General features: G+C 39.3%; 1 protein-coding gene across 1 annotated transcript in view; it reads right to left on the bottom strand.

Moving 5' to 3' along the window:
- LOC133534234 (myotrophin-like) overlaps window positions 1–27,169 on the bottom strand; it is a 54,652-nt gene extending 27,483 nt beyond the window's left edge. The window contains exon 1 of the mRNA XM_061873330.1: window positions 26,944–27,169. The gene's annotated coding sequence lies outside the window, so the exon portion shown is untranslated. The remainder of the gene's footprint in view (window positions 1–26,943) is intronic.
- Window positions 27,170–27,641: the final 472 nt, after the last annotated feature.

A 27,641-nucleotide genomic window follows, 5' to 3' on the forward strand; every position in this document is an offset into this window, starting at 1 on the left:
AAACGCCGCTGGTTTGTTTCCCCGAATTAACGTTTTCCCGAAACTCAATAGCCCGAAGAACGTTTGCCAACTTTATTGTTTGACAACTGATTTGTTACCCCACTTTTCATAATTCCGATGCTACGTTACACCTAAATTTCATTTCCCCTAATATCATTACACCGAATGCCATAAAAAAAATTGCAACAGATTTTATTAATTATTCCCGGCATTTGGAAATTTGTTGCTTGTCGCTTTTTTGTGTTATGATTTGGTTTTTGCGACTCTCGTGCTAGAACAGTGGGTTAAGTAGGTTACAACTGCGACTCCGCGGAAAAAAACTTTTTTTTTTTTTTTGGCATTTTCGTATTTCCTTTCCAAAGGCTAGTGGCAGCGTTTCCTTTCAGACCCGCATCACCCGTGACACTTCATCAGTCAAGTCATCGACGGGAGATCGAAGGACGTGTTAATTGAAACGGCTGTAACAGCACAGCGGAATGAACTGTCACAAGCGACCAAAGCGGGATTTGGACGGTTCAAGGTGCATCCGCACCGCAGTTAATTTTGGTGGAGAGACACATTAGATAACTTACCTAGTTACTTACTGTTCCTCAGTGTTGCTCAACAGTTGCCCCACAAAATGGTATGGATGTTTAGGGCGCTTACCGCTGTCACATCAAAAGCATCAATGATGGCCATGATGTGATCTTCCACGCTTGGTTCATTGGTTCGTTTTAGATTTCAGAAAATCAGGGTTTAGGCTGCATTTCCACTAAGAAGGAGATGAGTGGTGATAAGAGGAGACGTGTGAGAATCAACCATAGCATTGGTTCCTTTCTCCGTTCCGCTGTATTTCAAACAATGCCATTTGTTCATTCCAGCACATCTCCTCTTATCTCCGCTCATCTTTGCCTCTGTGGAAAGTCAGCCTAACAGCCTTTAACTTTAGCTTTGTCCACAGGAGGTAAACGTATTGTAAAAACAGGTCCACATACATCTGTATTGGAAGTATCAAAAATGTAATTGTTCAGTTAGATAGGATTTTTCGTTACATAGTCAATCGTTGCAGCAGATTCTCTCAAAGACTGAAAGGGATTTCATTATATTTTTAGGTAAATAACAGCTTTTATGGTATTTGATGGTACCCTTAGCAAACATTATCATTAAAATATGTAACGTTTTTCTAACTTGAGCACTCATGCAAAAAGTCAGTAGACATTTATCAAGGTTTATAGAAATGCTGGCAAATCTTGATGACCACCCTGTAAACTATACCTAAAGTTCTATCAATTATTTTGAATTTTAACACTGAAGATGTACCTAAAATAATTTAGGCTGTCGTAAGCTTGATTCGGCTTCTAGCCGGCCTCGAGTAGGTATACAAACTAGAGTGAAGTAGGTACAACAAAGGGACTAGAGTTTCTATTTACCTTGTGGATCACTGAGCTTTTACTCAAAAGCTTTAACTAACCTATAAACGCTTAAATCGATAAAACCTCTTAAAATGGACTGAAATATAATGTTAGAAGCTAAATCTTGGGCAACGAACATATAGTTTGCAGGTATCCACAACATTTTGAAACTCGCGCTATGTAAATAGACAATTACCACCGAAGCAGTGTAAAATTACCCATTTTTTACCCATTATTACCAGAGCAAGGATTAATTAATTTCGCGATTTCAGGTGAAGTATATTATATTAAAAAGTAGTTTCTTTATGACATATGAGGCAAACGAGCAGACAAATAACCTGGCGGTAATTACCATCACCCACGGACACCTGCAACACCAGAGCAACCCAGTGCATTGCCGGTCTTCAAGATGGGAGTACACTTTTTCTTGTACGCTCTTTTCCTGTTCTTTATTTTTTTCCTTTTTTTTTTGTTTAGTACACTACTCACCTCGCGAAGTATGGCTAAGGATTGAATAACACCACGACCCATCACGAACGGCCCATTATTCCAAAGATCTCGTTCACAGGTGCGACGAGTAAATCTTGGTGATTTATCCGGAGAATAAATCGCAGTCTGACGCGCGCCGACTCCCAACAAACTTCCTCCGTGTTATACTTAGTTTTGTAACAACCTCGGTGCTGTACTTGGCTTGATTATACACAAGTTATTTATCAGTCTAGGGTCTTCTCCGTCTTATCGTATATTATGTACGTATAAAACCATCGAAAATCTCAAAAAGCGCAAACTACGTTTAGCATAAACATAAACTGTTTAAGTACCGCCGCAATGATGGCGCTCGAAACATGCCGTACCTGGACACGTCATAGTAATATATTATATGTCTAGATAAATCAGTGTACTCATACTCTGTACATACTCCGTACTCTGTATTCCCACGTTGTAAATTCGAAGTGCAAACTAGTTTTCCATTTAGTCTGTTGCGGCTGAGATGCGTGGTCAACTAGACTTGTAGATCAATCACATTATTTTCTTAAATATCTACTCACTTAGCGTTAATAACACTCCCATAACCTCCCATAGTAGTCGGTGCATGCAGCTCATGAAATACGGCGTGTCATGAACAAAAGACTTTCTTTGACAGGATTGGTCCTTAGAACGCAAAGATGGATCTATTAAGTGGAGTGCAGTATGCACAATAAATATTCCTGATTTCTGATTTCTGAGCCACCAAGATTTATGATGTAAATTTTTAGGGGTGAGGGGGGCTCTCATCTCAAATTTATCTTGATATCTTTATCATTTAAGCTACTAGGCCAAGTTTGATATCGTTTTGGAATGCCGAATTCATTTATGGTATCATATTGACAAAAACATAATTATAAAACATGAAAAAAAAGTCAATATGAGGTTTAAACCGCTGAACCAATTTGGTTAAAAATTGGAATAGAGATAGGAGTTCCGGGAAAAAACAAAGGATAGTTAAAAAAAAAAACAAAAATGAAAAAAAAAAAACAAAAGTTATCACTTAAAAGTGAAAAGAGAGGTGGATGTTTGTATGGAGAATCAATAACCGCTGTAGCGGTTTAGATGAAATCTACGTGTACATCTTTGATCTAGGTAGTTGAAAATGACACCAAACTTGACTTAGACCCTAAACTTAAACAATTATTAACTTCAGACGTCGCCGAGACGAAAACCCCCCAACTCCCCACCTGCATCAAATAATCTGACTGGATCCACTTATATTAGGAACACAAAGATTAATTTTGCCGAAGGAAATCTTTTGTTCAGACAACGCCGTATTTGACCTTTTGTGCGTTCTGCAAACACCACTAAAAACAATATGCAAGTTTTAGAACATTCTCAAAATTTCCGAAACTTTCATAAGAAAATCTCAGGTAACTTTCCACTCATAGAAAGTTTCCGTTAAGATTAGGGATTATTACTCAATGTTCATAACTGTTATTACTCAATATTCATAATTGTTATTACTCAATATTCATTAAAATTAGTGACCGACCGAAACATGTTATTTTGCCGAAACCGAAACCGAAACCGAAGGTTCGGTTTCATTGTAGTTTCGGCCGAAACCGAAACCGAAACCGAACCTTTAATAAAAAAAAATCCTTAAAAAGTCGAAAAAATGTTAGTAAGCCCGTTTTTTTCTAAAATTAATATCTCGCCGACCTATAATTACAGGTTTCTACTTTCAAAGATTTATCACAATGAAATTTCAGCACAGTTACAGAGGTTCTGTTTGAAAATTTAACTACCCTATAAAGTGAAAAAAATACATTATTTGTAACACAAAGTTAGCGATTTTTTAATGGTGGTATAAAATAAAAAAAATTTTATTATTAAAATATGATGCTCATATATTATGTTTATATATTTTCAGTTACTTACATTTTAATTATACTCACAAATATCACAATCAGTTAGCCTCGAATGGCTAATTCAAATATAATTAGATAATCAAAATAATCAAATTGATCACCTTTGGTAATCATTTTAGCGAACCTTTTCTTTTATTTAATTTAAAATGTTACGAGTAACTGTTGACGACTGCTCCACTTCCTCGTAAAATTTACGTCATTCAGTTATTGGCGTCTATAAATAGAAATCGAAACTAACTGTGAGATGGTTTGGCAATACACATGCAGAAAAAATCCGATAACATTTCATGGGAACTTTGCATCTTCTGAAAATTCTCCTTGTCATATTGTTTCTCCCATACAAATTTAGATGAAGGGCCTCAGGACACTTACAGTTTTTAAATTATGTGTCGCTCGATTTTTTATGAGATTAATACATATAGGTGCCATGATAGCGTTTGTTATCGGCTCATTGATGCCCACCTACTCGTATATTTGAACCTCAATACAATAGACGATTCTCAGACACCTCTATGCCTCAGACGTGGGCGGGGCATAATTCAATTGACTAAGAAGCCCACACAAAACTCAAACATTTATTCGAACTTACGGTTGACATCAAATTGATTTCATATTGACATCACTTTTGTTTGTTGTCAAATTTATTCGTCGTATTTGGATAATATTTAATTAGTTTGAAGAGTTCCTCATTTTGAGAGGAATAAATACGAAATCCCAATTTGGTACAAAAAAAATGTACGTAATTTTTCATTGAGGTACGAAAGTAGGTACCTTAGGTTTTCGTAACTCAGAGGAAGATTTTTTTAGGAGATGCGGTGAATTACACTTATATTGTACAAAATAAAAACCTATCCACCAAATTTTATTAAATTATGACGAAAAAATTACATCGACAACAAACAAAAGATGATCCTAATATCATATCAATAACAAATTTCTAAAGTTAGAATACTGCTTCTAATTTACCGAACAAAGAATCGAATTCAAAGATTCTAAAATTAAACGAAACCCTTTTAAATTCAAACCACGTGTACCAGCGACTATGAAATTGTGGCGGTAATTTATATAATTGTTCTCAACAATCGCAAGAACAATAAATTGAGAACAAAAGTATTCGGAGTGAGAGTTTGTGGAGCATTGTCTGTGGATTAGGCATTCAGTTTGGATTAGGCTTGGAGTGGATCTGGCAGTTTCCAGGTCATGTGTTGTTAGGATTGTAAGCGTTTTGGGACATTTTGTGTACAAACGTTTGCCATTGTTGGCTTTCAAAACAAAGTTGCTGAGCCCGTGAGGTCGATTCTAATAAACTATAACAACTTGGTACAGTTTTGAAGTGGATTTGATACGACCTTGACGATCATCTTGGTGATGGCGACTTCACTTCACTTAGTTCATTTCATCTGGGGATCTTTATAATCGTGTCAAAATAAAATCAAAACCGTAACAAATTGTGTCAGTCCACATGAAAAGGGACCTTATGGCGGTTGGCGCTTACGTCGCGTAGTACTGCATTAGTATTGGCGCGCCGCTGATAATGGAGTAAACGCCGACCGCCATAAGGTCCCTTTTGATATAGACTGTCACAATTGTTAAACGGTAACAAGCTGTCGTTGCGTGAAGAGGGTTACATTAATATAGATGACGTTAATAAACAAAATACAAATACAAATTGTTTATTTAACAAATATAAGTTTAAACAGTGTTACATGTTATACTGACCTCCACACTAGGCATAGCCTGTCTCGTAGAGGAAATAATAAGATTAACATATTGTAAGCATTAGCGGCTAGTAGCAACAGTAAGTACTTATTCTAAAGGTAATACATATAATTAATTTAAGTAGCAATTAAAAACAGATAAGACTTATGACCTAGGTAAGTAACATGCTAAGAAAAATGAAGTTGTATTATAGCACAAGCGTGTGTGTGTGTGTGTTAGTGTGTGTGTGTGTGTGTGTGTGTGTGTGTGTGTGTGTGTGTGTGTGTGTGTGTGTGTGTGTGTGTGTGTGTGTGCGTGTGTGTGTTAGTGTGTGTGTGTGTGTATTTAGGTCTCGTTACGATGTCGTCTTTAATAGATTTTCGGTGTCTACATAAGATAGGCTTATCATGTTTTTCAGTAGAAGCTTCCTTGTCTTGTAAACGGAGTGCTCTTTAAACTTTACGGTTTTTTAGTAGATTGTTGTAGTTGGATGAGCTGAGAACCGCTTTATGTACGTGCAATGCTACCCTCGCTAAGTATAGTTTCCGGACGCTGAGCACCTGTGCGTCGCGGTATAAATCATTCGTTCGGTATGTAATTGGTTTTTTCAAAGCCACATACATACATATAAAAAAATATATGTAAGGCATATGTTTGCACAGCTTAACATGTATAATTCATTTAGATATAAAATAAAACAACCGGGGGACAAAAAGCCAAGACTTAACAGCTGCATGCGTGCCAAGTTTATATTTCATATTTGTTTATGTTTTAAAGAGAAAGATCCGGTGAAAATCGGTTTTTATTAGGGCGTCTCACCACTGAGCCTGCCTCTCTATCACTCTTGCATATTAGTTTTTCGTGTTTCCCAGACCCTACCATCTGCTGATTTATCTACCTAATCAGGCGGTCTTGCAAACTGCGCGGCGTTGCCACCGCACTACGAGCTCGGGTGAAGCCAGAACTCGTTCAAACCAATATAAGTAGGTGTATGTACGTTTCTCGATTACCCTATTTACTCAGCGCTGAATCATTTTATTTAAAGTCGTATACTCCACTTAAAAAAAAAAGTCATTTCTATTCAGAAACACAAGCTCTTTGAATCCTAATGCGAAATAAATATTTCCAAAATTGAAAGAAAGTGTAGTGCAATTTTAAATAAATCGGCCAAGAGCATGTCGGGTCATGCTCTGCGTAGGGTTTCGTAGTTATTATTCTATCAGAACAGGCCAAATGGGCCATTAATTAGTAAGTATCATGCAGGTACATAACAAATAAGAGAGTACCTTCGCAGCGCTTTGTACGTCTTTTTACTAAGAAGAGAAGTTTTTTTGCTAGGCCGATCATGATCGCTTTAGTTTTCATTGAAAATATTTACTAAGCTTTTGTTTAAGGATTTTTTTCATTTTTTTGGATTTAATTTTTCATTTTTCAAAAGTTAAAGGAGGGGGCACATGTTTTTATTTTATTTTGGAGCGATTATTTCCGAAAATATTAACTTTATCAAAAAATGGTTTATGGAGACCCGTATGCGTGTTGAAAGGCCTATCCGAAGATATCCCACACTATTGGGTCAAAGCACAAAATAAATAAATAAATACCATTTTGTATGGAAGGCACCCCAATTTTTTTTTTTTTTTCACGTTTAATTCTATCGCCATGCATAATTTATATCCATGCCAAATTGCAGCTTTCTAGCACTAACAATCAGGGAGCAAAGCTGCGGACGGACGGACAGACGGACATAGCGAAACTATGAGGATTTCTTTCTAGGTGACTACGAAACCCTAACTAAATGGTCCAGCTACAGATCTGTACATCACATTACGCGGGTACATCAGAGAACTCGACTCGCTCCCGTTGGCAACTAGGTGGTCGTTGTATATATTTTATTATCCTATATTTGAATCAATAGGCAGCTAATGAGGAACGCTGTTCGCTGTCGGGACCTCGAGGGGACTATTACGTTAAACAAAGCTTTTCAAATTACAACAGCTCTTGCTAAGCATAGAAAGCGTCCGCTGTTGGGAGATGTAACATGGTTCTAATGTTAAAGACGGCCGTCGGTTAAGTTAAGACGACATAGACAATAGTAGAATAAGAGAGAGAGATCATCCGATATAAAATGTCGGATACGGCATTTTGCCACGGCTCATGGGAGCCTGGGGTGCGCTTGACAACTATTCCCCAGAATTGGTATAGGCACTAGTTTTACGAAAGCAACCGCCATCTGACCTTCCAACCGAGAGGGTAAACTAGGCCTTATCGGGATTAATCCAGTTTGCTCACAATGTTTTCCTTAACCGAAAAGCGACTGGTAAACATCAAACGATATGTCGTACATAAGTTTCGAAAAACTCATTGGTACGAGCCGGGGTTTGATTTGAACCCGCGACCTCCGGATTGAAAGTCACACGCTCTTACCGCTAGGCCACAGGCGCTTGTGTAATAACTATTAAATGAAAATAAAATAAAAAAGCGGCCAAGTGCGAGTCGGACTCGCCCATGAAGAGTTCCGTACCATTTATGACGTATTAAAAAAAAACTACTTACTAGATCTCGTTCAAACCAATTTTCGGTGGAAGTTTGCATGGTAATGTATATCATATATTTTTTTTAGATTTTTCATTCTGTTATTTTAGAAGTTACAGGGGGGGGGGGGGACACTTTTTTTCACTTTGGAAGTGTCTCTCGCGCAAACTATTCAGTTTAGAAAAAAATGATATTAGGAACCTAAATATCATTTTTGAAGACCTATCCATAGATACCCCACACGTATGGGTTTGATGAAAAATTTTTTTTTTTAAATTTTGGACGAATTAAAAAAAACTACTTACTAGATCTCGTTCAATCCAATTTTCGGTGGAAGTTTGCATGGTAATGTATATCATGTATTTTTTTTACATTTTTCATTCTGTTATTTTAGAAGTTACAGGGGGGGGGGGGACACACAAATTTTTTCACTTTGGAAGTGTCTCTCGCGCAAACTATTCAGTTTAGAAAAAAATTATATTAGAAACCTAAATATAATTTTTGAAGACCTATCTATAGATACCCCACACGTATGGGTTTGATGAAAGAAATTGTTTTTTTAAATTTTATGACGTATTAAAAAAAAACTACTTACTAGATCTCGTTCAAACCAATTTTCGGTGGAAGTTTGCATGGCAATGTATATCATATATTTTTTTTAGATTTTTCATTCTGTTATTTTAGAAATTACGGGGGGGGGGGGACACACATTTTACCACTTTGGAAGTGTCTCTCGCGCAAACTATTCAGTTTAGAAAAAAATGATATTAGAAACCTCAATATCATTTTTAAAGACCTATCCATAGATATCCCACACGTATGGGTTTGATGAAAAAAGATTTTTTGAGTTTCAGTTCTAAGTATGGGGTAGTATTCTAAACCCCCAAAATTTATCGTTTTTTTTCTATTTTTGTGTAAAAATCCTAATGCGGTTCATAGAATACATCTACTTACCAAGTTTGAACAGTATAGCTCTTATAGTTTCGGAAAAAAGTGGCGGTGACATAATCGGACAGACAGACGGACATGACGAATCTATAAGGGTTCCGTTTTTTGCCATTTGGCTACGGAACCCTAAAAACCCTATGCCTAAAAAAATTATATTGTGCCAAAATGTCTTATATCATTTTGGAAAAGAGCTGATACTCTTCAAACTGCTGGACTGATTCCAAGCATAGCTGCTGCTTTTTGGTGTAGGTATAGGTTTTTCACAACATATGAAACGCATATTTTGCAGTTCCTGATAGTCATTCGCCTCAATTTTCTGATTTCTGATTGTGAAAGGGCTTAGGCTTAAGGCACGTAAGATAGATATGTTAAATATGTACTTCACTACTGTAAATATATATACATTTAGTTTCCGTGGTGGGAGCTGCTGCTGCTGATGTATCCGTCCTTTGCATGAAAAGCTAACATTTATCACTGCATTACCTCCTTTACACCAAATTTTTGGGGGATAAAGCTGTTCGCGTCCGTGGGCTTTAGCTCTAGATACCCACACGTGTCCCCTGGGTAGCGCCAAATGAACAGCCCTTTCTGGTGGTAGGTTTTCACCGCGGCTTGTCACCACCCTCCTGTACTAAACCTCGCCGCTAAATGGCTATGCCGTGTTCCGGTGTGAAGTCAGGAGTAGCCATCAGGAGGAGGATGGGTCCGAATAGGACCGCTCTGCTTGCGTACCGGTTTCAGTGCCTTTGGTTGGCTGCACCTGGTGCCTGGTCGCGGAGGGTAGCGGGATCCGAAGCACGGTTTTCCGTTGGCCGACCGCAGGTAGTTGGGGGCCCAAGTAGAGGTTTCGCCAATCTTGAAAGGCTGCCCCGCCAACTCGCGAAAAATCCCGAAGATGCGCTGTTGTGCCGGTTGGCGACCGGAGAGAGGACCCGACAGACGTCTTTGGGGGGGTTCGGGCGTCCCCGCAGTCTCCAGACCAGGTACATTTTCTGTTTTGTGTAGTCGACTCTAGTGCACTGCTTGGTGAGTAGCATTGCACCTGTTCAACTGCCATCTTCCCCAGCCTATTCACACTCAAAATACCAAACATGAAAAAAGTCAGAAAAAGAGCAAGTAAATACAGCGGATTGCACCTCCTCTCACTAAAAGTGCACCTCTCAAACATTCGAGGTCTGCACTCCAATCTCGCTGCGGTCCATCACCATCTTGAGACTGATAAGCCCCACCTGCTCTGCCTAACCGAGACCCAAATCAGGTGCCCTACCGATGCGGCGTATCTACATTACCCAGGGTATACCCTGGAGCACACTTTTGTACCCCGCGCTGGGGTATGTATATACGCCCGCGACAACATCTGCTGTCGTCGCCTTCGCAACCTTGAGACGTCCAACTTCTCTACCTTGTGGCTGCTGGTGGATATGGGCGTGCAGCAAATTGTATACGCTTTAATTTATCGATCGCACAGTGGTGACTTGGAGACAACCAAGCTTTTTCAACACCTCACTGAGGCGGCGGAAGTTGCACAGCAACGATACCCGCGTGCACAGTTGGTTTTTCTGGGGGACTTCAATGCCCACCATGAGGAGTGGTTATGCCCACACCAGTTTACTGACCATGCTGGGAGAGAGGCCCGCAAGTTTGCACTATCGCTCGATCTCACCCAACTAGTCGACCAGCCAACTCGTATTCCGGACGTTGCTGGCCATACACCCAATTGCTTGGACCTTCTGCTGACAACAGATCCAGACGGGTACAATGTATCCGTGTCATCCCCCTTGGGAACCTCTGACCACTGTCTGGTGAAATCTGTGTCGTTCCTTTCCCCGCAGGATCGTAATTCAAGGGGCTCACGCCGAGTGTGGCGATACAAGTCAGCAGACTGGGATGAGATGCGGCACTTCTTTGCATCATATCCTTGGCAGCAAACCTGTTTCATCAGTGATGATCCGTCGATCTGTGCAAATGCTGTCACCGATGTGTTGCGTCTGGGCATGGAATACTATATTCCTTACTCAGACGTAGCAACCGGTGGCACAGCTCGTCCATGGTTCAACGCCGAGTGTGACCGGGCAGAAGCCCTAAAGCACGCGGCCTATTTATCGTGGGCTGATGCTCGTAGTCGTAAAGATCCGGATGTACATGCAAAGAAACAGTCGTTCAACAGAGCAGCTAAGTCTTGCAAGAAGGTTATACGGAAAGCTCGATTTCTTCACGTACGTCGTGTTGGCGCCAAGCTAGCCTCTTACCCGTCAGGGAGTAAGGCTTTTTGGTCGCTGGCAAAGTCGGTGGAGTCGAATTTCTGTCGCCCCTCTTTACCTCCATTGCTGAGACCGGATGGATCACTGGCACATACAGCTAAAGAAAAGGCAAACTTGTTTGCCTCTCTATTTGCTGAAAATTCGCGTCTGGATGCTGGCGCCGCTAAGCCTCCCTCCATACCTTCCTTAGGTGCTTCAATGGCCGAAGTAAAAATACATCAAAAGGAGGTATTGAAAGCACTACACTGTCTGGACGTGAACAAAGCTAGTGGGCCGGACGGAGTTCCAGCGATTGTGTTGAAGACTTGTGCGCCTGAGTTGTCTCCAGTACTAACACGCCTGTATCGTCTTTCCCTGAGATCGGGCCAAGTCCCCGAGTCTTGGAAGCTTGCAAACGTACAGCCTGTACCTAAGAAAGGTAGTCGTGCTGACCCGTCTAATTATCGGCCTATCGCGATCACCTCCATACTCTGCAAGATTATGGAGCGTGTACTGAACACCAAGCTCCTGGCATATCTCGAAGGTAACGATCTCCTCAGTGATCGGCAATACGGTTTTCGCCGGAACCGGTCAACTGGGGACCTTCTGATTTATGCCACCCACCTATGGGGCGAGGCCATCGAGAGACAGGGTGAGGCTATCGCCGTGTCCCTTGATATTTCCAAGGCCTTTGACAGAGTCTGGCACGACAGCCTAATAAGTAAGCTCTCCACGTATGGGATCTCGTCTGGCCTGCGCTCCTGGATCACTGACTTCCTGAGGGACCGATCTATTCGAGTTGTCCTAGACGGATGCTCGTCTGAACTTTTGGCTATTAATGCCGGGGTACCTCAGGGCTCAGTCCTCTCCGCAACCCTTTTTCTGCTGCACATCAACGATCTGCTCAAGCCCGGCATCTTTGGGTACGCAGATGACAGCACAGTTACGGAGAGATACCTCTCTGACGCGAGGGCCAGTGAAGGTGACACCAAGATCCTCAGGGAGACCATGGTGGAACGTTTGAATCTGTCCTTGAACGCCGTGGCCGAATGGGGCGAGGCCAACTTGGTCGGATTCAACGCCACCAAAACACAGGCGTGTCTTTTCACCGCAAAACGGAGCCAGTTCACCTTGGCTCCCACTTTCCGAAATGTGTCCCTTCCCGTGACTAACACTTTAGAGCTTCTTGGTCTAAGTTTAAACTTCGGGTTGACTATTGAGTCCAGGGCTAAAACTGCTGCCAAAAAACTTGGTGTCCTATTTAAGGTGAGGCGGTATTTCACGCCGAAACAGCTTCTCTCCCTATACCAAGCACAGGTCCGCTCGAGCATGGAATACTGCTGCCACCTATGGGACGGTTCCGCCAAATATCAGCTGGCGGCCCTGGACTCGATAGAGCGCCGGGCTCATAGACTTTTTGGCGATGACCCATCTATCAAGTCAAAATTACAGAGCCTTGAGCATCGCCGTCGAGTCGCTAGCCTATCGGTGTTCTATCGGATACATTTCGGGGAGTGTGCACAGGAACTGCACGATCTGATCCCACCTTCCCCTTTCCATCATCGGACGTCCAGGCGTGGGGAGCGAATGCACCCGTTCGTGGTACACATTCCATTTGTTCGCACTAAACGGTTTGCCTCCTCTTTTTTGTTACGGACGGCTAAAGAATGGAATGCGCTCCCGCCCTCTGTATTCCCTGATAAATATGACCTCGGTCTCTTTAAAGCAAGAGTGAATAGGCTACTACTGAATCGGTGAGCTCCATCTTAGGCCCTGTCTTCACTTTCCATCAGGTGTGACTAGAGCCAATCGCCGATCAGTTTTTAATAAAAAAAAAAAAAAAAAAAAAAAATGAATTATTATTTAATAAACAAAAAAGTGGTTTACACAAGTTCAAAACGTATCATTTTTTGCGAAAAAAACAAGAATCAAAAAAGTGGAATAAACACGGTCATAGTTAAGAATTTAAATATCAGGATAAAGCTTACATCTCATTGTCATCGCCGAATGGGAAATTCTTCTTTAAATAATAAATGGAGAAACTTCACGAGCGACCGGTAGAATCGGCAATAAGTTAAAAATACAACCTTTATAACGGCGACTCCGCGAGGTGCGAATAACGAATGAATATTGTTCCGGCTCAGTTAATGGGTTCTGTTACTTCTGTTTCACGAAAAACGAACGGAATTTATGTTCAACGACGAAATTACTTTCGTTTGCCGTCTCATCCATAATTTAATAATGCGATCAAACAGATAAATTTGTACCTAATGTATATCGGAGCGGCCAAGGTTCGCACAAATATCTGAACTTTTATTTATAACCACCTCGGCTGCTCCGATATATCCGATGGCGACTGGATATACATATGTACATAATAATAATAATAATAAAATTCTTTATTGTGCACTACTAAAGAAAAACTCATATTACAAACAAAGACAGGACTTAAATTAGTAGGTAACAACAGGCGGACTTATCGCTATAAAGCGATCTCTTCCAGACAACCTTCAGATAGCGAACCGGTGGCAAGAAATAGGTTATTGGGCAGTGCAAAACAACAATAAAACAAGTATACTTATAATATGTTAATTTTAAATTATAAACTACAAACAATAAAACATACACTACATAAACAAGTAACAAGTGTAGTAGGTAAGTGGATAAACTGACATAAGTTCTATAATACTCGAAGTAAAGGAAATCTCAGGCCTTCAGTTCCCGAGGCCGCCTTCAAATTAGCCGATGAAGATAGATGAAAATCTAAACAAGCATTTTTCGGTAATAGCTTTTTCAACCCCATTTCTTGTCTACCTGGATTGTTAGTATTTTGCCTCCTGAGTCTCCTGAATCGTCATCTATCTGAAAATACCGATATTGTTTATTTCTGTATTTTCTAATCTGACAGTAATATTCCAATATTCCTGACAAATCATCACCGTTCCTAGTAGGTATATAAAATGTCCATCAAGTGAGAGAAACTCCTGTCATGTGGTCACCCTACGCGCAAGATTTATTTATACTAGCAATCAAATCTGCTCTCCGTTTAATCATACTCTATCATGTGCAATGTCTACAATCCTAGAGCTGTTGGAATGATATTCAAGAAGGTTGTAGAAGGATACTTCGGCTATCGACGGCGATAAGCGAATGTGATACTGCTATTCTGTTTTCTTAGTAGCTCACAGAACTTTTTAACATACCGTAAATTATGTAAAGAATTAACCAATAACGTAAAATAAACCCTAATATGTTATTATGCTTATTATTTGATTGTCCGTTTTTTTTTTTAAATATCAGGTTTTTTAGAATTCCTCCGGCGATTCGTGATTGCGGATCGTTTCAAACTCGTACATAACACTTTGGAAACATGTCCACCTAATTTGTAAAGTCAATAATATACCTACTGCATACTATGCATCGTGTGTGTTCGCGGTATAACAAAATGAAATGCCTCTCGATAGTCTCGATTGTGTTGGCGTCACATTTTCCTTGCATTCCAATTTTAGCACGGCAGGACGTTATCGAGCTCACTTCGTTCCGTCACTGCAAACACTGGTTACTCATTTACTACCCCCATACACCCAAAATGAACCGTGCTTGTTTATGACACGGTTGAATATCGCATGTGCTCTTCCCAAGGGATGCAGGAAAAATTCTAGGACCAAAAGGTTGAAAGTCAACTTGAAATTTAGAAGTTTTTACAACGTTTTAGAATTGAAATATTGTGAAATTTATAACAGTTGGCCGGGTTTTAATCAAGAAGCGAGTGCAGTAATAAAGGCTTGCCCACTTTTGTACAAATTGAAATATTAAGAGATGAACGGACTAAGTTGGTAATCGTTGGATTTTAATGAGCTTTAAAAATCACACATGAAAGATAATGAGTAACAAATACTTTGCTTAATCTGAATGTCCCATGTAAGTACTTTTCTTTCATACAGCCGGGCGGCCAGGCAAGCAAGATTTGACATTTAAAAATCATCAATAGCAGGTGACACTGACGCTTCTCGCATGAACTATGAGAATTAACTTTAAAGAGAATCACTTCGCAGAAGGAAATTAAAATTAAGTTTTTTGCAAAAAAAAAATTTGGCACAAGCTTTTATCGCTGGTTAGTTTTCTTTCAACAGGCAACTAATACTCACCGAGACAATTCTTATAACACTAAACACAATTAGAACTAGTTTGCGTTGTTTTATCACAGAGTTCCCATGGCCACCTCCTGTCTCCATCATCCGATCAGTTCCATGTCATCATAATATTCCATTGTACAAAATTTCAGCTCAATCGGAAGTCGGTGGGTCAATTTTAAATCAGTAGCTTCCAAGATTTGACCCACACTAACTAACCAGGCAAGTTAAATAATAGCTTGTAATGAGTGTGACGTAATCAATATAGTACATTTCGATGCTAATGCGGAAAGTATGTCATTACTTCACGAGTACCGAGATATCTCGGATCGAGTGAAGAATGACATTTCCGCACGTGTATCGAACGACGTTTTGTTTAATACAGTAGCGACAAAATAAAAAAACAACAAGTACCTTTTTATGTATTGTCTATAAGACACAAACAATTGTACATATAAAATATTATACTATTATTACCTAAGTATCGTTATTTACGATTATTTGTGTATCGTATATTTAAATTGTATGAAAACAATATCGAATGTTGCCTTTGGAAACTTAAAACATTGCAGTAAGAAAAAACGCCTCTGCTCTGACAAGCGTTTCGGCAGCTATTCCGTTCCATTCAGACAACTTATTAAGAACGGTTTTTCAATATTCAATATTAAAAAATAAACGTGTTATAATGATGAAGAGGTAAGTAATAAAATATGAAATATAATTTATATATTTATAATTTTAAGTCCTAAATTGTACACCCTAGCAGGGTATCATGTACCTACTTGATTATATTTAAGACCAAAATGTACAAATGAACATGATTCAATGGAATAAATGATATGATATGATATGATAAATATGCTTATATTTATTACTTTTACATTAACAAAAGGTTATTATGTTGATTACGACTTTTAAAGGAAACTAACATTAACACTCATCAATAAGTAGTCATTAATTGAAACAAGTGGAAAAGTAAAAAGCACTAGTTCGCGAAATCCAACTTTCCGCACGCTAAACAGCTACGTAAAGTAGCACTTTTTGAGCAACTGTATTAAAAATTATATTATTGGGCCTCGACGGATGGGCTTGCCGAAACATCCCACTTAAATAAAAGGTCCTTGATGAGTGATATGGACCTACATTAAAACCAGCTACGTCATATTCAGGACTTGGCATGATGCTGATGGCGGTCAGGGTTTACAATAAACTTTTTTTTTTTTACAAAATCATGCTTTCTCAACAGAAAAGCTTGTTTCAATTTTTTTTAAATACCATTAATCCTAGTTGATCATTCTGATTGATTCGAATCCCAATAACTAAGAGAATTTATTTGTATCATAAATAACAAAATAATAATGAATATTTTGGGGACAATCTTACAGATTTACAGCCCCAAACTAAGAAAAGCTTGTATAAGTACTATGCGCACTAGGCGACGATTTACGTACTTAAATATGTAATTCGTGTCGTCCACGATGACGCGCAAATTGGTCAAATCTAACCTTTAACAACATGACATTACGAGCCAAGACACGCGTCTTCATGAATGACACAATCAGATAACATCCGTAGCTCAGGAACATTTTGTTCTAGTGATAAACCCACAAATAAATGCCCTTACCGAAATTCGATCCCGGGACTTAAAACTGTAGGGAGGGAGGCATATCAGTGTATTTTAATAAGATGATCACGTTTGGTGTGGGAGCACCCCAGGCATCGAATCATGTGTATTCAGAGGAGAGGAGGTATGTGGTACCCAGCAGTGGGACGTGTATAGAGCGAGTTATACTATTTATTTACGTATGACGTCCCTCTTCCAGCCGCAGTCTTGACATAATTACCAAAATTCTGGGATTTTAGTAATGTTATCGAAAATTCCTGACGCCTTGTCACCCTATAGATGCATCCCTAATCTATAGTATCTACCTACCTACACGTTGATATTTGAAGGGTTATAATGACAATGTATGTACTTACGATCCGTGTAGGTAGGTAGAACCTAAATAATACACCTTCTAATTTCTCATTAAGTGAAACCCTTTATTTGAGTGGGTTAAAAAGATTGTGCCCTATAAAGAGTTCAATATTGTAGGTTCGTGCAAACAATCAAAATGTGAGTGAGCGCAACAACACAACGCAACGCAGCGATAGTTGGTTAATCCGGATTAGTTCAACATCGGATTTACGTCGCAGTCTGCATTACAGAATAATCGCACCTATTTTATAATGGATTGATAACGTAGCAGGTTTTAGTTAAAAATGTGAATATGTATAATCTTTCTGAAGCGTTCCTTTAGGTGCCAAAAAATTTGCGATACCTAATTTATAACAACGTTGAAACTCTAGGTCCATGGGGTCCCAGCGCGCACAAGTTTTTTGGAGAAATCGCGAAACGTCTGGTTGACGTAACTGGTGACCGAAGAGCTGGCGGCTTCCTCACACAGCGTATCAGTAAGTAAGTAAGTAAATATTCTTTATTGCACCAACAATTTCAGTATTGCGATACAACGAGGAAATGCCGCCAGCATCCTTGGTACAATGCCTCAAGGGCCTATTTTAGATATAAGCTAGTTATAGTAATCATCTGTATATATCCATTATGTATATTGTTATTGTCAATAAATACTGTTTTTTTTATTTATAACATGGTCAAAATATATCACCTCAAAATTCTGTCCAAGTAATTTGGTTGAATCAAAATTTTAGGCAAATAACTGAACGTATTTACGTAAAAAATATCAAAATCATAAAGGTACTGGACTAAGCAATACTGCAGGAGCCGCAAAGCGCTCGTTTCGCGGCCTCGGGCGGAATGGATCCATTCGAAGCGGCTGGCGACTGCCGTAAAATAAACTACCTGGAGCGCTATTCGAATTAAATAAGGTTTTTGACAAAATTACATTTCTCTAATATCTTATTGCTGTCATTTTATTTTAACATTTTATTATAAGTAATACTCATCGACACAATTCGTACAAACCCAAACACAATTAGGTTGCGTTGTTTTATCACAGAATTCTTATGGCCAACTCCTGTGTTCATCATCAGATCAGCTCGATGGTACCATAATATTGTATAAGTTGGGAGACAATACAAATATGTGTGAAGTTTCAGCTCAATTGAATAATGGGAAGTGGGTCTAATTTATTTAACTTTACCCGAACATACATACATTGCAAGTTAAATAAAAAACAAGAAATTACTAAAAGATGAACACAGATTTCATTTCCTGAAAATTACTTTTTAATGACCACGTCGCTGTGTACGATTTAAAAGTGCTTGTTGCTAGGCCTATTTGAATAAAGAATATTTTGATTTGATTTGATTTGATTACGCATTGCTCCAACCTTTTCCGTATATTCCGAAATTAATGCAAAACTTACGCCTTACGGTACATGGTGCAAAATACTTTCGTACAATACCCGTCAACAATCTCACGCTGCTCTGCTGGCCAGCGATCCATTATCACTAATCAATCCTAGCCGCACGAAACTAAATCACACCCTCGCGTCTCCCTCGCATCACAAATTATTTGAATTTGCAATAGGAAATCTGGCAGACATTCTGTATTTATGAAACGAGTTGTGTTGCTTCTCGTACTCCTCGCTTTCAGCTAATTGTGGCACAAACGCGATAGTGAATATTTGAAAAGACTATTCCAATCGATTTCAGCCGTGTCTGGATGAGGTTATTGCACCAATTGTGTGGGCACTGGAGGGACATGTTAAAGAACTGGAATCCCTCGCTTATCCGTCTACTGTTTGCAACATACTTACACCGTTTTTCCCAGATAAAAAGAATGAATATCTATAGTAGGTATTTATCTTAATTTGTCTTTCAAAAATGTAATAAATAAATAATAAATTATTATGTATTACAGAATAATCGCACCTATTTTATAATGGATTGATAACGTAGCAGGTTTTAGTTAAAAATGTGAATATGCATAATCTTTCTTGTTTTTCTTGATATTTGTAGGTGTGTATTTTATTTGCGATGTGTATTTTTAAAGCAGCTAAGTCACATTTAACTGTATCAGCAAATTTGTAGATTAATGATAGCCCCTTAGTAAGTTTAGTTTGGTTGTCACCCGTCGAAACCGGGTCTGACACACATCATGAGTTTTTGTATTTAAAGATACGTTTAATATTTTACATACTTAATAATATTTTTCATACTCACTTAAATTTACCTTCTTCTTTCCACTACAAATATGCGTGTCGTGTAATAATAAAAAATATCATTTTCATTTCTATTTTTTTCAAAAATTTTATCCGAAGTTTCTGCATAACTCTACACATTTTATAGGTATTATATAATTTTATCGCAATGTCATCGAATCTGCGATGTCTAAAACTACAGCCAAAAAAGCGAACACTATAAGTATCGTCATAAAAAACATACCGAAATCTAAAATCCTATTGCTGTGATTCTGATTCCTGTCTCTATTACCTGTTAATTAGATACTTCGCGGTTTGAACAGCATGCCGCTTTCCGAATGTTATGTTTAAAAAGTAGACTGAATCAGGCTCCTGTGTATATTCGAAAAACGGTACTTGCAGTTCAAATCTAACTGGAAAGCACTGATTAAAATAAGGCCCCTCTTTCCCACTGGGCATTCTGGGCACGTGCCCGGGGTCCCCAACCTCACGGCCCCTGTTTTTTTTTAAAGGGCCCCCGCTTTTGAGAGCTCTAGGGCCCCCTATTCCTGAGTGCCCAAGGCCCCCGCGTGTATAAAGACGGCCTTGATGAAAATCATTAAGTGCACCATGAAAACTACAGCGCTAACCCTTTTGTGTAGGTAGTAAGAAAAGGCATGTGCTGTATACTACTTATTATTCTAAGTAAAATGTAATTCATGGATAAGTAACTGTTATTAATAATAGTTGTGTTATGGATAATTGGATAATTTATTTAATTCCGCTACCTAAAGGTTGTCTGGACGAGATCGCATTTTAGCGATAAAGCCGCCTGTTGTTTACCTCTGCTTAATGTGCTGCATTATTTGTATTGTTTCTGTATTGAGGTGTGCAACAAAGAGTATTTGTATTGTATTGTATTGTTATTGGCCATCTGATGTAATGTAACCACTCATATGTAAAAACCTTATTTACGGCTGTTGTTGTCGTAAATATTAATGAATAAATCCCCTGTAGGTAGGTCCCTGTGTCACCTTGTTACTGTATTAAAGCTTAAAATCCGTAAGTCCAATCACGGAGTTTGCTTGTTAAGGTATTTAGTGGTCCATTTACATTGGACGTCTCATAGCGAGCATTGATGATCCAAATTAGCTTGAACCCTAAATAGCGCATCAATTACAGTTACAATAACAATGCGCGCCGGAAAGAGCCCCTCGACGCCTCGACCGTACCATGTCGGGTAAGTATAGTCCGCGGTATATGCCTGGCTCATTCAAATGTGGGCATCAATACTCGCAGTAGCGGATAAGACTACGTCTACGTCAGGTGGAAATATAGCATGCGAGACTTAGCATATATTTATTAATTGGGTTCAAAAAAACAAAACCCTTCTTTGTTTTCAATCTGACAGTATGTTTTTGTATATTTATTACGCAATTATACCACCAATTATGAATTAATTTTGATTATTTTTTATTGGTAGGTCATACTACAGAGGTGGTCCTATATATAAAAATATAAATGAATTCATTTGCGTTTCTCATAAAGTCGCTTTTATCCGTTAAGATTATTATGTTGTTACGTGTTTTAATAAGATATTTTTATTAGATACTCAGTAACTGACAGGGCTGTAATAAGAAAGTCACTGTCTGACTCAAAATGAAAAATAAAAATGCAGAAATGTCAACATATTTCTTCACCTGCTAAGGGCCCATTTCACAAAGTCAAGTCCTGAATAAGCTATTTGCCACTTATCTGACGAATAAAGTCATCGTTGGCATTTCACAATCTTCAAATAAGCTTATCTGGTAGATAAAGTGCTAAGTTTTGTAGGAAATTTTATCTGGCAGTTAATTTATTTGTCAATTAGCTATTCTATACTTTACTTGGACATTGTGAAACAGGCTCTAAAGGTTACATCTTGTAGCTGTCATCGAACCCTTTATCAGAAATTGTTCTATTTTTATTTTGAACACGAATAAATGAATTGTAAAAGTACCACTTAAAAATGCTGTAGAAGGAACCCAGCTATTGGAACTTAACATTAAAATGGCTGTTCGAACTTGAAAAATATGTTGCTAGGCTGTCATTCATAGAACCCTTCTCCAACAACAAGTAATTACCTATATTCGGAGACAATCAATAACAACACCGGGATTTTCTCTACAATACGTATCTAAAAAATAAATGTTACCCCATTAGCCTTTAAAGAACAATAGGGGTCCCTCTCGCACGCAACTTAGCACCTCTTGCTGTACATTAGACCCACCCTCTTTCCGACGAAGTCGTAAAGACAAACAAAACTATGTAGAAAAGGAATAAAGCCCTAATTAAATGAAACTTGCGTCCGTACTTACAGTTTGAAATGGACGCATTAACTGGAAGCAGGATTAGCGTTAATGTGGCTTGTGGCGCTACCAGTGTATCATACATACACGGAATGGTACTAAAGTACAAAGTTGATAATTACACACAGCCTTCTGAAGTAAGTTTATTTTTTCACCAGAGGACGCTTTTTTTCTTGAAGGTTTGAAAGTCGTATCGGTCCGGAAATACCGCAGGCAACCTGCGAGGCAGGCAGGGAGTAAACTTTTGTGAGGGATTACGAAAAACAGACTAATCAAATATTAGAGGAAGTCTCAGAAAAGTCTTTATATGTATAATGGATCAACAAAAAGTAGCAAATAAAATAACAACGTAAATTATGGACTCCCTACACAGTAAACACTAACCATAAGTAAAGTGTAATAAATAAGATTGTCCAATTAGCCGTGGAGGGTAAATTGGCTCATTGGGAATTTCATTGATAGGCAAATATATCCATAGCAAGCAGGTTAATTTAAAAAGGTTTATTTAAGGTAAGGCCAATGCGGGTAAGTGTAACCAAACGGACCGCCCCGGTTTGCAGCAAAAATACATATGTAGTCTGAGGCCTTACCACGAAAAACATAAATTTCGAAATAGCAAAATTTCGATTTTCGCGGTAGACTCTCTGGCCGTGGGTATCCATTGGTTGCCAGACTGACACGAGTTCACCGACAGTGAAACGTGTTTGGTGATCCCGAACGAATATGAGTCAATGTAAATAAATATAGGTTACTGCAATTTCTGAAGAACACCTAGGAGAAATGGAAAAAAACACCGGCAAGATTCGAATGCTGCCCACCGACTCTCTGTCGATTTAGCCACGGAAGCTTACTCGAGGCGGTGAATTTTTCTTTATCATGCTTTAAAATTTATTGGATATTTCGTTAGTTTGTCTCTTGCTAGGCTCTGCTGAATGTGTACAAAAAATAAGATAGCGCATTGTTACTGATGATTTTCAGTACGATTTGAGACGTCATTACTCATCAACGCCATTAATTCGATACGATTCGTGCCTACAGCACTTAACGATAGATAGGTCGCGTAGTACCCTCGAAAGATTCGAATATATTCGCACCCATATCAGATTCGCATTGAATACGCAAACTGCTTTTTACGGTGTGTTCGGGACAAGAGCGTCGCCTGTGACTCCTGTGAGCGCCTGTTACGAACGGAAAGGGAACAATCAGAGAGTCAAGTCCAGCGAAGGAATGTAAGATATTACAATAATTTGGCTACCTAGTAGTAATAACGTTATACCCATGTAGTGCGGTAGCTTTGCTTAGTTTGGAGTAGCTTGATCTGTGTAAGATTATCCTCAAATATATTTATTTTTGTTCAATTCCCGATACCAAAAGTTCCGGGATTTCTCAGGAATTTTGAAACCAGTGCCGGCAAACGAAATGAACGAATCTGATACAGGTCATAAGCTATTTGTAAACCTATTGGCTATAACGTTTAAATACAAACTTTTAATAATCTTTCAAAACTATAATTAAAGACCAGACCTTAATAAGTTAGTAGTAAATTTTTGGTACAAGCTTTTATCGCTGACTGCACTTTTCTTTCCACAAGTAACTAATACTCATCGAGACAATTCTAAAAACCCCAAACACAATTAGGTTACGTTGTTTTGTCACAGAGTTCCTATGGATCCATCATCCATCAGATCATCTCGATGGTACCATAATATTGCATTGTCACCCGACTTACATATGTATGCAAATTTTCAGCTTCATCGGAAACCGGGAAGTGGGTCAAATTTAACTTGCAAGATTTGATTACAAACAGACAACGGCCAGGTGAAAGTAAAAAATAAAAGCTTGTAAAAATACATACATACATATACAAAGGTGTGGCAACACTCTGTTTCTAATAGGTAGTAGTAAAAGTCCCATCATAAAAGTTAGACCGGTTTATAGTTTTAGAGTTAGCTTATAATCAGTTAAATCGGTTTATATTGTTATGGTGCAGCCTGACAGCGAGACCCCTCGTAGCACGACACGTGCATTTGATGATGATCGTATTATATAAATATTAAAACCATAACGGAGCGTAAAACCGGAATACGCTTTTATACACGTGCTCCGCCTCTGAAAGAAGTATCATAACTTTTAATTGAGTCATTCCTGAACAAGCTTAATCGGATTGCCGACGGGTCTCCAGGATACCGGCCGAGTTAAGTGTTAAGTACTTTTATATAACTTTTGTTTTTATTTTTAGTCTTATTATAGGTAAGTATAAAACCGTGAGCTGCCATTGCTAGTTATATAAAGTTGTATTAATAAAATTAGGACAGCGGTTAGGCTTCGCATGTAAATTTACACACCCACCAACAATTGACATGAATCCAATGAGTTATAGAATGGTGGTGGTGTCACAGAATTGGACATAAACTTAATACATACATAAGCTCAAGAAACGTAAGCCGTTTTGAGCAGTAGTTTAATTATTTCCTCTAGACGAATAAAGCTATTTTTTTGTTTTGCCTGGCTGGAGGCTGCCGAAGGAGGGTTAAATTTTTCGACCATTTGTTTAATGATTTGGCACCTGATACAACTTAATATTGATGGATTCCTATGAAACTATGGGGTGTAGTGAGCTTTTAGTGTCGGGTCCACCCAGTCGGCCTATTGGCGGGGGATTAAAATCGCTGATGCCTATGAACTCTCACTAGTGGCTCCTCGTAGCTGTCTGCACGCAGCTGCCACACCCCGGGGCAACCACGTCGACTCGTGGGCCGAACCTGATAGAGGGGGATTTAGGTGCTTGCACCTAAGCCTTGCGGTCGCTCCCCGCATAGTGCATAGTGTCTGCTTCGGCGGAATTGCATTCAACCACCGGCGGCGAAGCAGCTAGGCAATTGTGGATGGCCTGAAGGGTAATAATAGGAGACCTGTTATCACTACCTAGATACTGCATCTCTACCTTTCTCCGATCGTAGCGGCTATCCGTTCCATTGGGGCAAGAGAGGTAGAGACTAATCGGTGCGTCTGTGGTTGCGCGAGTATCTACGCACCGTAATATATCCTGCGCAACGGACTGTTTTCTAGATACTGACTAAGTGAACATCAAAAGACCTGTGGCGATGGGTCAAGGTTACTTTCAACCCCGGGAAAAATGTTCGCTAGAATACTCCTCAACAGCCAATGATACTGCCCAAAACCCAGTTTAGGTTCAGGCCAGACAGGGAGACATGTGAAGCCATCTTTTCTGTTCGTCAGCTGCTTGAGAAAAGCAGAGAACAGCATCAACCTATGTTCATGTGCTTTGTAGATCTTGAAAAAGCCTTCGACAGTGCCCCCCGCGAAGCACTCTGGATAATTTTAGGGAAACTTGGATGCCCTGACAAGATCGTGAAATTACTGCGACTCCTACATGATGAAATGAAGTGTGCTAACAATCAACGGTGAACAGTCTGAGCTTTTCTCTGTTTCATGCGGGGTCAAGCAGGGCTGCGTTCTTGCACTGACTCTATTTGCACTTTATTTCGCATTTGTAGTTCGGGAGTCTATGAAAAACTTATCAGGAGGCATTGGTTCCGCATGGATGGGGGACTTCAACATTTCAAGGTTTAGATCGCGTACCAAAGTATCCTATGCTGTAAATAACACTAATTGTCAAAAAAACTGAAATCATGACTAACGTTGAGGTCCCTGGCAATGCGCCAAATGCGAGTGTAAGTATCGGTGACGAGATGCTGAAACGAGTGGAGAGGTTTAGGTACCTTGGTAGCACGATAACAGCAAAGTGCGGCTTCTTCTTCTTCTTGGGTCCTTTACTGTAAGCATATCCGTACACTCGACAGATTTCACCATAAATGCCTCCGAGACATCATGATTCATGAATATCAAATTATCCTACCGGATCAGAAATACAAACGTCCTGAAGCGCGTAAATGTCGGAGGCATTAAGGTATATCTGATGAGGCGGCAGCTACGGTGGTGTGGGCACGTGTCTCGGATGTCTGAAGACAGAGTGGCGAAGAGCATCTTCTTTTCAGAGCTCCAGAATGGTAAGCGTAAAATCGGTGGCCAGTACTTACGATATAAGGACGTTCTGAAAAGACATGTGAAGAGAAGCAAACTAGAGTCTTCTGAGTGGGAGCTAAAGGCAGCGCATCGGTCGGAATGGCGGCGCCTCGAGCATGATCGAGTCCGCGACTTTGAAGCTGAACGTCGCAGCGAACTCGACCGAAAGCGAGATAAGCTTAAGCTTATCTCGCTTAAGCCTTAAGGCTCGACCGCCAAACTCTATTTCCTACAATTATGTAGTTGGTGTGGTGCCGTGCCTGAAATGCGCTCGGAAATTTAGTAGGAAGGTTGGGTACGCGAGTCATCTAAAAGCGCACCAAAGATTGGAACAGCTACACTCTGTTAACAGTAATTAAATATGTCTACTCCAGAACACACAGTCGCTGTGGCCGAAATCGGTCAGGAGTCATCATCATCATGAAACTACTATGAAGTATCACTCGAATCGACTCGGTTTGTAAGATTGATAGGTATAGGGTACTTATATTAAGATTACTTGCACAATGTTACCGCGGGTAGTTTTTTAAATTTTATTTCTTTAATTCGCTTTTTAATTGTGCGCAAAATTACGCGCACAATCTGTGAAACGTAACGAAAAATCTAATCACTACAATCCGAGATCAAATAATATTATTACAAAATGTATTACTTTTCAATGTGTACTGCTATGTACGTACGTGTATATCTCCGATAAATATTGCTCGAGACAATTGTCATAGAAATGCAAACAAAAACTTGTTCGGTTTATAGCCTCAAGCTAATACATATACTCACTGATTTTATCATAAAATATATTTGCTTTGTTTAATAAGGGTTTTCGTGGGTCAACGTGTTTAATTTTATCAAAGGAGGAATTTGTAAATTGTCATTAAGCTAAATTAGCATTTTACAGGATATTTTACTCATTTTATCTGATTAGAATCAAGACTGAAAAATTATAAACTAGTTAGTTAATAAATACAATTGCAACTAAAACAGGCATTTTCAATTAAAAATAAATATCTGTTACTAAAATTTTATGCTTAAAACAAGTATATATTAAGTAAAAGTAAAAAAACTTACCTCTCAAAATTAATTAGTCGACAGTTACAATTGAATTCCAATTCACCGAAGTCACTGAACGAAGTTACATTTTCTCCTGGAGCGAGTTTTGAGCGGGAGTCGTAGTCGATCGCGGCGGGAGCGGCGTGCGTGCTACGCCGTAGGCCGGACGCGACTGGGATACCTGTGGCGTCGTAGCGCGTAGCTCCAGACTCCCGGAGCTCGCTTCTAATATAACACGTTGTTATAGCTTTAACCGGCTTTGATACGATGACGTCTCGGTGATCGGCGCGCATCGCACACGACTTCCACTTCATTTCGCATGCACCAATCAGCGTGAGGGATCTTCAAGGTCGTATCAAAATGAGATCAAAACCGTAACAAGTTGTTACCTAAATCTGATTTGGAGTCCCGGAAACGTATTCTGAGTGTAATAAATTTGATCTGGAATTCTGGATTTATAATGGACATGATCAGTCAGTGTCAAACACAAAAGGTAACATTTCTTTAATCAGAAAAGTCACGTTTGACTGTGCTTGACTGATCATATCCATAACAAACTAACTAACTAACTTTTGTAGCGTAGTGATCCAAAGAGGGTCTTGGCCTCCAAAACGAGAAAACGCCACCTGTCCCGATCCTGTGCCACTTCCTGCCAGTTATCGGCTTTGATACGGCCCAGCTCCAGCGGTATCTGGGCCGACCCACTGGACGGCGAC

This window comes from Cydia pomonella, unplaced genomic scaffold (genome assembly GCF_033807575.1).
Source record: "Cydia pomonella isolate Wapato2018A unplaced genomic scaffold, ilCydPomo1 PGA_scaffold_73, whole genome shotgun sequence".
Lineage (NCBI taxonomy): Eukaryota > Metazoa > Arthropoda > Insecta > Lepidoptera > Tortricidae > Cydia > Cydia pomonella.